Genomic DNA, 9,172 nt, shown 5'->3' on the forward strand with positions numbered 1-9,172 from the left:
TACATTCCATAATTGTTTACATTTTTGTAATGCGGGTATTCTATAGAGATCACGGGGGCACGGGTGGCCCAGTCGTCTAAGGCGCCGCGATTCCCTGTGCAGAGTTGCGTACCTTGGGCACGCCAGAAACCTATGATTGTGGGTTCGAATCCCGGTTCGCCCCGATTATGTTTCTAGGTTTGTCAGCACCATACCCGTGCTCATGGGTTTCACCGAAGTGGTAAACGTCTGAGACCTGCATCACTTCGGGCTTTCCTCCCACATTAAGCTGACACGCCGTGATATAACTGGAATACTGTTAAAAGCGGCGTGAAACCAACTCACTCACTCACTATATAGATCACATCTCCTCTACCACGCTATCCTACAAATGATTATGTTGCTCTTCTGTGGAGATATCCACCCAAATACAGGCCCTCATTGGCTATACGCAGTCTTAAGGGTAAGATTGACGTCATAGCTAGAGTTTCAATACTATGATATTATCTGTATTACAGAAACGTGGTTACATCACGACATTCCCGATAGCCAAGTCTCTTTTCCTGGCTATCATTTACTGTTTAGGCTTTATCGCAAGGTGGTGAGGATGCAATTTATGTCAGGAAAAGTTTACACGTTAAGCACAGGACAAATTAACTATAATTGATTGGACTTGAGGCTATATGGATCCAGGTAAAAGATTGTTGTGTATTAATTGGAATTTTTTATAGAGCAGACAAAAACAACTCATACTGGGATCTAATTGACAAATCTAGGTGATGCCATAGACCTTAATATTGATACAATTATAACAGGAGATTTTAACATTGATTTTCTTGGAGTAAATGAATAATAAATAATCATAACAAAAGATAATCTCTGTGCCAACTAGAATAACCTACCCTTCTTGTACGCTACTTGATTAGATCTTTGTATCACGTTATAGTATTTTAACGACCGGCCTTCGATGTGCTGACCGCCTCCGTGGTCTAGTGGTAGAGCGCCCGCTGGAGAGCGGAAGGTCCGGGGTTCGATCCCCGGCCGCGTCATACCAAAAGACGTTAAAAGATGGTACTTGTTGTTACCCTGTCTGGCGCTCGGCATTAAGGGGCTAAAACAAGGACTGGTCGGCTCGGAGTCGGTATACTGTGTCTGAGTGGGGTATTCATGTTAAACTGCGGCATGGTATCTCAGTGAGCTAGCACTATAAATCGGCATCAGTCCGGACTAGTACAAGCAGCCACACAAACACATACTCGTACTTGCACGTCGCTATATAAGTGCAATAATCTTGGACGCGACGTTAAACCCAATTTCACCTCACCTCACCTTCGGTGTGCTAGACCCTGTTTGTAGAGATTATTGTCCAGTGTACGTAGGAATTAATATACCTAAACCAAAATGTTTTGCATAAACAAGATTTTTTTTTAATTATAATCTTATCGATGTTGATGGGTTATTAGTAGATCTTAATGTTAATGACTGGAACGGGTTAATAAATAGCAGTTGCGTAGATGATGCAGTTACAGAATTCACTTCAATACTTTGTAAAAGCTACGACGTTTACGTCCCCAACACAATTATTACGGCAAGAAGTAAGGACAATACGTGGATGAACAATGAGAACCGTCGTTTAATGCGTAAACGCAACTGTAAACATAAAACTGCAAAAAAAGAGAAACTATCCCTCGGATTGGAAAACCTTTAGACAATTACGAAATCAAGTTGTCACCTCCGTTAGAATTGCAAAACGAAATTACTGCAAAAACATCGATGAAAAAATTAATAATTTCCGAGGTTCTAAAACTTGGTGGAGTGTGGTGAAGCGCTTTCTAAAAACAAAAATCAAAATACCCTCTTTCCAGCTGTTTTATATAAAGATAAGGTTTATGATGATGATGTATGTAAAGCTAATATTTTAAACGACTATTTCCCTGAACAATCGACAATTGAATTTCCATCAAAAACATTGCCAGCTGAGTGTTTTAACACGTTGGACCATATTGTCCTCACTTCAGGAGAAATTCAAGATGTTTTACTTTCTGTTGATACCACCAAGGCATCCGGACCTGATGGTTTAAATAACAAACTTATCAAAGATTCTGCTAAAAGTATATCCCTCCCATTTTCATTAATCTAGAACATGTCACTTAAAGATTCTGTTTTTCCGTCAAAATGGAAATTGGCATCTGTATTGTCAATGCACAAAAAAGGATATGTAAATGAATGCAGTAATTATAGACCAATCGCACTAACAAGTTGTTTGGCAAAAGTATTTAAAAAAATGTATCCATAAACATGTGTTCTTCAAAGACAACAGTATTCTGAACAATTTCCAGTCATTTTTTATACCGTGCGATTTCACGAGCTACCAATTATTAGATTTGTATAATTTTATTTCAATGGCTCTGGACAATGGAAAAGAAGTAAGGGCAGTGTTTTGTGATATTAGCAATGCCTTTGATAAAGTCTGGCATAAAGGATTACTTTATAAATTATCTTCATGTGGAATTCGAGGTAAATTGGTGAAATGGTTTGACAGTTATCTATCAAAAAGAATACAAAAAGGGCTTATTAATGGTAAAGAATCACAGTTAAAATCTATCACGGCAGGTATTCCGCAGGGATCGGCCCTAGGACCATTATTATTTTTGATCTTTATAAATGACCTGGTTGGGGATATAGACAGTAATATACGTATCTTTGCAGACGATACGTCACTTTATATTATTGTCGACGATCCTAACACAGCAGCGATTAATTTAAATGTTGATCTAGAAAGGATATCCGTATGGGCGAATAAATGGCAAGTAATCCACAGTTTAATCCACACAAAACCAAAACCATAATGTTTTCAGGAAAAATTAACCCAAGTCAAAAACCTGTTCTTAAAATGAAAGGTACTCCAATAATAGAGGTCTCATCGCACAAACACCTAGGTCTAATTTTACAGCAAGATGGCTCCTGGTCAAATCATATAGATAATATAGTAGATGAAGTAAGCCCAATGATTATCTGCTTTAGAACTTTAAAATACCGCCTGTCCTGAAAAAAAACCGTTACAAAATATATATTTATAATTTATTTTACCAATATTCGACTATTGTGACCACGTATTGGATAACTGTTCTCAAGAACAAGCGTTGGTGTTGGCAAGGCTATATATAGACGCACTGCGAACAATATACTCTGAAACTAACCTTACACCCTTATCCAAAAGACGGCAATCTAAAAAATTCAAAACATTTTACAAAATGGTTAACAAGCTGGCCCCTGGATATCTGTGTAATCTTGTTCCTCCTAATGTCTCAGCGGGCGCACGTTACAATTTAAGAACTTCTTCACAGCTACAGACTGTAAATGCTAGAACTGTTCAAAGCAGCGTTAAACCCAACTCACTCACTCACTCCTCCCACATCGAGCTGACACGCCGTGATATAGAACTACCAAAAATCATTTTTACCCGACACAATGCGAATCTGGAATGAATTACCGGATAATGTTAAGTCAAAATATACTGTAAATGACTTCACTTAATGTATCACCACGACAGAAAATCCTAAAATATCTGGCTTTAACTTAGACTATGGTACCCGTTTCTGTCAAATTATCCATTGCCGCCTCAGATTAGGATGCAGTGATTTAAATGCACGCAAATATCGTAGACATATTCATGATTCTACTACCTGCTCCTGTGGATATCATTATGAGGATGCTACATATTACTTCTTTTCATGTCGCAACTACTGGAATCTTCGGAACAATATGTACGACTATAAAGAGGGATATTACTTGGATTCAGTATTATATGGAAATGCTGCAACATCTACTGATACTAACCTTGCTATTGTACAATCTGTCCATTTGATCATTGCGAAATGTAAAACCTTTAAAATCTAAATATGTCTTCTTTACGATTACATCAATCAAAAAATTGTTTGTATGTGTGATTTGCTGGTATGCTGTTTGTTAATGTACAGATGTATTTATGTGTGTATTTGTGTATCCGTGTTTGACTTAACACATCTTAACGCATCATAATATTTGCAACGGTGGGTACAATTAATCTAAATGTATTATTTTATGTACAGTTTACTCTCATTAATTGTTAAATGTCCTTTGTAGGGAGAGGTGTTTAAATAGGTTGAACCTGTTCACCAATCCCATCCAATTTCATGGAAATAAATATTGTTTAAATCAGATACCATACTGCAGTTTAACATGAATACCCCACTCAGACGCAGTAATCAGATACCATACTGCAGTTTAACATGAATACCCCACTCAGACGCAGTAATCAGATACCATACTGCAGTTTAACATGAATACCCCACTCAGACGCAGTAATCAGATACCATACTGCAGTTTAACATGTATACCCCACCCAGACGCAGTAATCAGATACCATACTGCAGTTTAACATGAATACCCCACTCAGACGCAGTAATCAGATACCATACTGCAGTTTAACATGTATACCCCACCCAGACGCAGTAATCAGATACCATACTGCAGTTTAACATGTATACCCCACCCAGGCGCAGTAATCAGATACCATACTGCAGTTTAACATGTATACCCCACCCAGACGCAGTAATCAGATACCATACTGCAGTTTAACATGAATACCCCACTCAGACGCAGTAATCAGATACCATACTGCAGTTTAACATGTATACCCCACCCAGACGCAGTAATCAGATACCATACTGCAGTTTAACATGTATACCCCACCCAGGCGCAGTAATCAGATACCATACTGCAGTTTAACATGAATACCCCACTCAGACGCAGTATACATACGCTCTGTTCGCTAGACCACGGAGGGCGTACAAACAAAGAAACGGGGTGATGAGTGGATGGAATAAGGGATGAATAAATGAAGTCATGATAGGATGTATGAATGAATGAACGAACCGAGGGCCAACCACTCAAACGAACCAATGTTTGATCATTCAAGAGACCAGGGCCCACTTGCACAAAGCGATCTTAGCGCTAAGATGATCTTAACTCCCATACTTTAACATAGGCTTACACTAGTTGTAGCGCTAAGATCGCTTTGTGCAAGCGGGCCCAGTAGACGTTGCAATGAGTGAGTGAGTGAGTGAGTGAGTGAGTTAGTGCCCCACCACCCCAGTAGACGAGTGAGTGAGTGAGTGCCCCACCACCCCAGTAGACGTTGCAATGAATGAGTGAGTGAGTGAGTGAGTGAGTGAGTGAGTGAGTGAGTGAATGCCCAACCACCCCAGTAGACGAGTGAGTGAGTGAGTGCCCAACCACCCCAGTAGACGTTGGAAATTAATATTTTGCTTCTTCTCATAAATATACTGGAGTTGATCCTGTAGGAGTTAAGACTCAGTAGACCGATAAGAGCAGGTGAAAATATTTCCAGTGCTCATGAAGCGTTGACTCCCAGAAAATAACCCCACAAAGGTTACAAGTACAGTAAACTACGGTTATAACGAACTCAAATGGACCACTAATTTAAGTTCGTTATAACCGTAGTTCGTTACAACCATACATACAACATCTATACGGCAAATGGCGGGGACCAAAAATTAATATCCGTCAGTTCGTTATAAGCGTGTTCGTTATAAACGTATTTTACTGTATATCTTTCGTGATCAGGTTAGACGTTGAAAATAAGCCATAGCAGTCGGTTCCTGGAACCGTATCATTGGAATCACCCGGACTCTTCCCTGACCATTTCAACGATAAGAAACCAGAGCCTTTTTGCTTTGACTGACGATTTGTCCTCTACGTCATTGAATCCGCCTCTAAATCGTCAATAGATAAGGCAACCATGACAACAACAAATATCGGAATACTGCACATTTCCCTAATTACTCAATAAATCACCCTCTCGTTGTTTCGGTTATACAATTGTCAAAGTTTATGTACCTACTCATGAGGTCCCTTTCTAGAAGTTGCATATTTAACCAAAGCCAGTAGAAGAGCCATATGTTCATGAGCAGCTGAACATGCGGCTATTGAATATAACAACGGAAGGTGTTTGTACCGACGCCATGTGGTCGTGTTGCGGTCAGGGTGAGTATTATCAAGGAAGCGGGAGGCTGACACACAGGTCCGGGTAACATAAATCAGAAAACACAACTCAGGAAACATAACTCAGGAAACACAACTCAGGAAACATAAATCAGGAAACACAACTTAGGAAACACAACTTAGGAAACACAACTCAGGAAACACAACTCAGGAAGCACAACTCAAGAAACAAAACTCAGGAAACACAACTTTGGAAACAACTCAGGAAACACAACTTAGGAAACAGAACTCAGGAAACAACTCAGGAAACACAACTTAGGAAACAGAACTCAGGAAACACAACTTTTGAAACATAACTCAGGAAACACAACTTTGGAAACATAACTCAGGAAACACAACTCAGGAAACACAACTTAGGAAACATAAATCAGGAAACAACTTTGGAAACATAACTTTGGAAACAACTTAGGAAACAACTCAGGAAACACAACTTAGGAAACACAACTCAGGAAACAACACTTTGGAAACATAACTCAGGAAACAACTCAGGAAACATAACTCAGGAAACACAACTTTGGAAACACAACTCAGGAAACACAACTTTGGAAATATAACTCAGGAAATATAACTCAGGAAACACAACTTAGGAAACACAACTCAGGAAACACCACTCAGGAAACACAACTTAGGAAACACAACTTAGGAAACATAACTCAGGAAACACAACTTAGGAAACACAACTTAGGAAACATAACTCTGGAAACAACTCAGGAAACACAACTTAGGAAACACAACTTAGGAAACACAACTCAGGAAACATAAATCAGGAAACATAACTTTGGAAACATAACTTTGGAAACACAACTTAGGAAACATAAATCAGGAAACACAACTTAGGAAACACAATTTAGGAAACATAACTCAGGAAACGCAACTCAGGAAACACAACTCAGGAAACACAACTTAGGAAACACAACTTAGGAAACATAACTCAGGAACATCGACACAGTTACCGACATGGTTATTGACGGTTACCGACATGGTTCATTGACACAGTTACCGACATGGTTCATTGACACAGTAACTGACATGGTTCATTGACATAGTTACCAACATCGTTCGTTAACAGTTACCATCATTGACATAGTTACCAACATGGTTCGTTGACGGTTACCGCCATGGTTCATTGACAGTTACCGTAATTGACATAGTTACCAACGTGATTAATTGACGATTAACGCCATGGTTCGCTGACACAATTACCAACATGGTTCATTGACGGTTACCGCTATGGTTCATTGACACAGTTACCAACATCGTTCGTTGACAGTTACCAACATCGTTCGTTAACAGTTACCGTCATTGACATAGTTACCAACATGGTTCGTTGACGGTTACCAACATGATTCATTGACACAGTTACCAACATCGTTCGTTGACAGTTACCGTCATTGACATAGTTACCAACATGGTTCGTTGACGGTTACCAACATGATTCATTGACACAGTTACCAACATCGTTCGTTGACAGTTACCGTCATTGACATAGTTACCAACATGGTTCGTTGACGGTTACCAACATGATTCATTGACACAGTTACCAACATCGTTCGTTGACAGTTACCGTCATTGACATAGTTATGTACATTTTCCAACCCCCTCCTCCCGGGCCCGCTGAATGACACGTAACTACTTTGTGTCCTTGTATACACCCCCCCCCCCCCCCCCCCCCAGCCATACATACACATGTCATTTTAATGACATAAGTCCCTTTCTTTAGTTAATTTCCTCAGTTTCCCGAAGTTTCCTGACGTGATTCACTTCCCAATGTGATTCAACACTTAATTTCCTGGACTTGCCTCATTCAGCCGTGGGGGTATTAATCAACACAGACCTTAGTCGAATGGATAAATCCAACTTTAACCAAAGTCTGCCTCGGCCAACTTTCGACGGCACCGAAGATAATTCAGCGCACGTGCGGGAGAACGCTGGGGGATCTCTTGTGTCGGTGACGCACCCCTCCCTCAACCCCAATCTGTACACACACCGCCAATCCTGTATACGTCCACTCTGACTGTCCTCCACGTCGACACCCGATAACAGCCAACAATAGTTAGTCAACAATAACAAGCCTATTAGAAATGCCTTGTAACAAGAAACAATTAAACGATGCCGTAGACAAAAGCTTACCTTCATCTGTTCGCCCGACAAGGAAATATTCCTGGAGTCTCGGAGCTAAAAATAACTTTTCTTCCAAAGCCTCCCAACGCTCACATTCAGACTTGACTTACATCCTATTCCTGTGAGGACGGTCACATGACAGTCACGTGATATGATACCACGATAAATGCTTATCAGGAAGTCCGCGTGTTGACTTGGGTGTTGACTTGACGGCTGGTCCCATAGTTAGGAAACACTGAAGTGATGGGCCGCTCAATACTTCCCGCTAGTCCGGACACTGACCAGGGTTTGGTTGGAAGTGTTACCATATGCATGTTTCGATTTCAACAGTGAGTAAGTGACTGGTTTAACGCTGCTTTTAATAATATTTCAGTTATATCACGGCGTGTCAGCTTGATGTGGGAGGGGTGAGTGAGTGAGTTGATTTTAACGCCGTTTTGAACAGTATTTCAGTTATATCACGGCGTGTCAGCTTGATGTGGGAGGAGTGAGTGAGTGAGTTGATTTTAACGCCGCTTTGAACAGTATTTCAGTTATATCACGGTGTGTCAGCTTGATGTGGGAGGAGTGAGTGAGTTGATTTTAACGCCGCTTTGAACAGTATTTCAGTTATATCACGGCGTGTCAGCTTGATGTGGAAGGAGTGAGTGAGTGAGTTGGGTTTAACGCCGCTTTGAACAGTATTTCAGTTATATCACGGCGTGTCAGCTTGATGTGGGAGGAGTGAGTGAGTGAGTTGGGTTTAACGCTGCTTTTAATAATATTTCAGTTATATCACGGCGTGTCAGCTTGATGTGGGAGGAGTGAGTGAGTGAGTTGATTTTAACGCCGCTTTGAACAGTATTTCAGTTATATCACGGCGTGTCAGCTTGATGTGGGAGGAGTGAGTGAGTGAGTTGGGTTTAACGCCGCTTTGAACAGTATTTCAGTTATATCACGGCGTGTCAGCTTGATGTGGGAGGAGTGAGTGAGTGAGTTGGGTTTAACGCTGCTTTTAATAATATTT

The 9,172-nt window shown here is 40.4% G+C and overlaps 1 protein-coding gene across 1 annotated transcript in view; it reads right to left on the bottom strand.

Annotated features, from left to right (window-relative positions):
- The window catches only part of LOC124148336 (beta-1,3-galactosyl-O-glycosyl-glycoprotein beta-1,6-N-acetylglucosaminyltransferase-like), an 89,381-nt gene extending 81,092 nt beyond the window's left edge, over nucleotides 1-8,289 (bottom strand). Inside the window, exon 1 of the mRNA XM_046519372.2 lies at nucleotides 8,176-8,289. The gene's annotated coding sequence lies outside the window, so the exon portion shown is untranslated. The remainder of the gene's footprint in view (nucleotides 1-8,175) is intronic.
- Between the last annotated feature and the right edge of the window lie 883 nt (nucleotides 8,290-9,172).

The sequence above is a fragment of the Haliotis rufescens genome, unplaced genomic scaffold, assembly GCF_023055435.1.
Source record: "Haliotis rufescens isolate VD_foot unplaced genomic scaffold, xgHalRufe1.0.p SCAF_34, whole genome shotgun sequence".
Lineage (NCBI taxonomy): Eukaryota > Metazoa > Mollusca > Gastropoda > Lepetellida > Haliotidae > Haliotis > Haliotis rufescens.